The sequence below is a fragment of the Sturnira hondurensis genome, unplaced genomic scaffold, assembly GCF_014824575.4.
Source record: "Sturnira hondurensis isolate 20B ecotype Veracruz unplaced genomic scaffold, ASM1482457v3 Scaffold0004136, whole genome shotgun sequence".
Taxonomy (NCBI): domain Eukaryota; kingdom Metazoa; phylum Chordata; class Mammalia; order Chiroptera; family Phyllostomidae; genus Sturnira; species Sturnira hondurensis.
This window is the reverse complement of record NW_028076767.1, coordinates 33,059,699-33,064,824: the sequence shown is the minus strand read 5'-3', so window position 1 is coordinate 33,064,824 and position 5,126 is coordinate 33,059,699. Positions and strand designations below refer to the sequence as shown.

The window sequence follows — 5,126 nt, the reverse complement described above, 5'->3', positions numbered from 1 at the left end:
TTCTGAACATCTCTCCATCTTTTCACTTATTTCTATTAACAAATAAATTATGATTTTATTTTCATTTTTGTATTAGTTTCCTATTTTTAAATTTTAATTGTAATTTTTCCCATTAATATTCAGTTTCCTTGAACCCCCTCCCCACCACAGCCACCACACTGTTGTCCCTGTCCATGAGAGCTTTTTCCTTTTTGCTCAATCCTGCCATCCCCTATACTCCCTTCCCTTTGTTGTTACACTGCTCTGTATCTATGAGCCTGTCTCTAGCTTGCTTGTTAGTTTAGTTTGTTCATGAGATTCCACATATGAATGAAATCATATGGTATTTGTCTTTCTCAGACTGATTTCACTTAGCCTAATGTTCTCCAGGTCAATCCATGATGTTGCAAAGGGTAAAATGCTCTTGTTTTTTATGGCTGAGTAGTATTCCATTGTGTAGATGTTCCACAGTTATTTTATCACTTACCTACTGCTGGACACTTGGGCAGCTTAGTGTCCTATTTAATGTGAAATAAATTTATGCAAAATATTCCTACTATGAGTAAGTGTGTAGATGATTTTATTTTTTTCAATTTAAAATAATATAATACATCTATATTGAGTCCCTGCCAGAAGGAAATATGTTAGTTCCCAGAGGTTTTCAAATCATGGCAGAGATTAAGAAATCATTGTATATTTAAGTAAATTGTCAAGGTGGAAAAAAAGAGAAAAGCCTCTCATTTTTTAGCAAGAGGTATGTATGAAAGACATGGGGACCTGCAGAAATCTTGCTCTATTAGAACTTGTACACATATTTGCTGTTTCCAAGCACTTCATATCCTGTAAACCAGTTACTAGAGTAAAATTGTACATTTAAAGAAATGAGTGCAGGTGTAATTGGTTTCATAAACTGACTTACCTTCCACTTGAAATACTAAACTGTCTATCCAAAACTACAATTAGCCACTTGTGAAAGAATTCTAACAGAACCTTTTTAAATATCACTATACAATTTTATTTTGCCAAATAATTGATTATTTACATTGCCAAAAGCAATGTATTCTTCTTAGGACATTTCACAAAACACTCTTCTTAACATGTTTATTTCTGTCATAGATATTCAGAAGTTATAACAATTCTGAAGTTTGTTCTTACTTTGCTGTTAACATTTTTAATCTATGAAATTACTTCAGGACTTTTCAGACTGGAAACATGTAAGTCTGGAGACTGGCCTGGCTCTAGGGACAAGTTGCACTGTCAGTATTNACACATATTTGCTGCTTCCAAGCACTTCATATCCTGTAAACCAGTTACTAGAGTAAAATTATACATTTAAAGAAATGAGTGCAGGTATAATTGGTTTCATAAACTGACTTACCTTCCACTTGAAATACTAAACTGTCCATCCAAAACTACAATTAGCCACTTGTGAAAGAATTCTAACAGAACTTTTTTAAATATCACTATACAATTTTATTTTGCCAAATAATTGATTATTTACATTGCCAAAAGCAATGTATTCTTCTTAGTACATTTCACAAAACACTATTCTTAACATGTTTATTTCTGTCATAGATATTCAGAAGTTATAACAATTCTGAAGTTTGTTCTTACTTTGCTGTTAACATTTTTAATCTATGAAATTACTTCAGGACTTTTCAGACTGGAAACATGTAAGTCTGGAGACTGGCCTGGCTCTAGGGACAAGTTGCACTGTCAGTATTTGATGAGAGTGAAGTGTTTTCTAATACCACTTTAAGAATAAGAATATGTACTAGAGAAACATACTGTTAAGGCTCAGAAGATATTCACTAGGGAAGGATTCAAAGTAATAATTCTCTTCCCAGAGACCATATTGGAGACTTTATTGAGGGCAGAATTTGAGACACATCTTTTTACCAAAACTCTATGTGATCATTCACTCTTAATTATTCAGTATTTATATATGCTTTATTAATTTTTCATGTAATATTTATGATGGAACCATTAAACATGCAAAAGAATTGAAAGAACAGTGGAAATGAACAAGCAAAATAGAGATAGATACAGAAAATAGAGGTATGGTTGCTAGGGAATGGGGTTTGGGAGACTGCATGTAAAAAGTGAAGGGATTCAGAAGTACAGATTGGTTGTTGCAAACAGTCATGAGTATATAAAGTACAGCATAAGAAATAGAGTCAATAATGTAATAACTGCATATGATTCTAGTTGGGTATTGAAAATATCAGGGGGGACATTTTTTAAAGCATATGATTGTCTAGCCACTGTGCTGTATACCTGAATCTAATATATAATAACATTGAATGTAAACTGTAATTGAAAATATTTAAGAAAACAGTATTGTATTGTGAAAATACATTTTCCCACTAGTAGTGCCTGAGTGACCATGGATTGGGAAGCTGAACTTGATTAAAGAACGAGAACAACTATGGAATAAAGGATATTTTTTCAAACCATGGTGCAAGGCTGATTTATAAAGAGAGAGACATGTAGTTAGAAAATTTCTGTGTCTGGTACTGGTTATGGTCATTGTGAGCCATAAAATCTTACATTTGTAAATTACATAACACTTTAGATGTTAATGTAGAGGATAAATAAAGTTAGCATTTGTGCCCTGAGGAACAAAACAGGCAGGACAGAGAGATTCTGAGATCATTTTTGTTTGGATATAGCAAAAAAAAAGTGACCAAAGAATTTGGAGTCTTTCAACAAAAAATGTACACTTTTGGTATTCTGTGATTAATTCTCTTTCTTTTCTGCTCTAACACTTAGTTTTATCTGGATTCAACCACAACTACCCCAACCTTTCTCACTGATGGCAGCCAAGGAGTGTGGACTGGATTGCACGTGAGTGAACAATGACAACTTCACTGTACTAGTCAGTGGGGGTGGTAGATGACATTGAGTGAGCATGTGTACTGTGTGGTTGTCACATTCAAAATGACTGAAAAAGTAGAGCAACAAATCTGCCTGAAACTTTACATTAAGCTTAAACATTCCTCTGTGGAAAGTATTTGGGTGATTCAGAAGGCCACGGCTATGGGCAACTGATGACTGGCATCTTCATCCTAAGAATGCTCCTGCTCACGCATCCTGTCTTGTGCAGTTTTCACAAATTACCCAGAAGGGATTTGGGTGATCCCTCTACAGCCCAGATTTGGCAACCTATGACTTCTGTGTTTTTTTCCCCCACAACTAAAATCACCTCTGAACGAAAAGAGATTTCAGACCATCATAGAGATTCAGGATTATACAATGGGGAAGCTGATGGTGATTGGGAGAACTGTGTGCCTGCTTTGAAGGGGACTGAGGCATCATTGTCCTGTGTACCTTGTTTCTTGTGTCTTCTTCAACGAACATCTGTATTTTTCATATTACATGGCTGGATACCTTCTGGACAGAACTCATACCTTTGTGGAACTTCCCTCTCTGTTAAAATACAAATCATATTTCTAATTAAAATATGAAACCCAAACCATAATTCTACAAGTATTTTTTTCATCAAATCACAGTTAACTTTTAATTATACTTCATTATAAATTTCAAGTATTTCCTAATGGGTTCAAGCTACTTTTCATAGGTATTAACTTATTAAAGTCCATGTTTAATATTAATATCTTTCTACTTCCTTTGGCTTTTTGGGACTAGCTTAAATACAGCAACACTGTCTCCACCTGAATCTGGCATTAATTCCATTTGTAGGGATTTCTAGCAGTATGTGCAGATTTCTCAGGAACAAAAAGTCCTTCTGTTTAGCTTCATATTTCAGTTCTGTCTCTTCCTATTCTGTTAATAAGAAGGGAAGGGAAAGGAAGAGGAGAGAATAAAGAAAGGGAGGAGAAGAGAGAAGAAAGGAAAGAATGGAATGAAAGGGGAAATTTTCATCAAGAGAAAATACCTTAAGAGCATGTACAATGTTTCATTGAGAAATGTATTTAAAAAGGTCTTTGGAATTCAAAGCAAGAAGAAATAGTAATGTCATCTCTATATTTTATCCATTCTTTATATTCCCTACTTCCTGGAGTCTGCAATGCTTCTTATTTATGACTTGACCAACTAATTGAATAGAAAAGCAATCAATTAAGTAGTCAAAAGGGAGATTGCATAATATGAATAATAATTGCATGTAATTCTGAAATTAGATCTATTTTACAGATCTTAGAAATACATTATAAAATCCCAGGATTTTACTTAATCTTTTGGTTAGGCCTTGGGCCAAGGACTTGTTAACAACAGCAGCTGTTGTGAATCCAAATGCAATCTATCCTAAAGTGGTTTTACTTTTTGTGATTTGCTGTGATACCTTTTTTGATGAAGAGGAAGTTTTCCCCTTTTCTTTTCGCTGCAGCGCAAAGGGACAATTGTTGGTGCTGAGATGCAAGATGGCAGCCAGTAAGAGACTCATGGAGTAGCCTGAGGAATTCCAAATGTGGAATGAAAAACTTCCTTAACTTGAGGAAGTTAATTTATTGACTCGCCAAAGGCTTATTGTACTTAAGAACCCACGGTATGATAAAGGGAACTTTCCAATAGAAATAAACTTTCCAGCAGAGAATCCATTCAAACCACTGAAGATCATATTCAAAAGAAAGATCTATAACTGTAACATTGATGAAAAGGGGCAGGTCTGATTGCCAGTAATTAGTTCTAAAAACTGGAAGCTCTCAACCAAACCCGGCCAAGCAATCCAGTCCCTGACAGCACTGGTGAGCGACCTATTCGGACTGACCTATTTGAAAAATACTCTAAAGACTGTAAACAATTCTGTAAGAATGCTGAAGAATTTACACAGAAATAGTTGGAAAGTAGTCTGTGGACTAAAATGTGCTGGGTTAGATTCTAGCGAATGTGAGTAGAGACCCCCCCCCCCCCGGCAGTGCATTCTGATACCCCGCAAAGCAGGACTCTGTGGAAAATGAACATGTTCCATTACTTTGAGTTCCTCTTGCTAATTTTCTACAGTTTTCTTAATCAAAACTGGTCTAGGTAATCTGTGAAAAAAAAAGGATAAAAATTTTAAGGTATTCCAAAAATAAATTGCTGGTCCTGAATGATGTTCTGCTACAGTTAGGGAGAATGGTGGGGAATGACCTTTGCTAGGTAAACACCTGACACGATAGAGCTCATTTTCTTATGAATTATTCTAA

At 35.0% G+C, this 5,126-nt stretch overlaps 1 pseudogene; it reads left to right on the top strand.

Annotated features, from left to right (window-relative positions):
- The first annotated feature begins 4,361 nt into the window (after positions 1–4,361).
- On the top strand, positions 4,362–4,777 carry LOC118985924 (ubiquitin-conjugating enzyme E2 L3-like; annotated as a pseudogene).
- Positions 4,778–5,126: the final 349 nt, after the last annotated feature.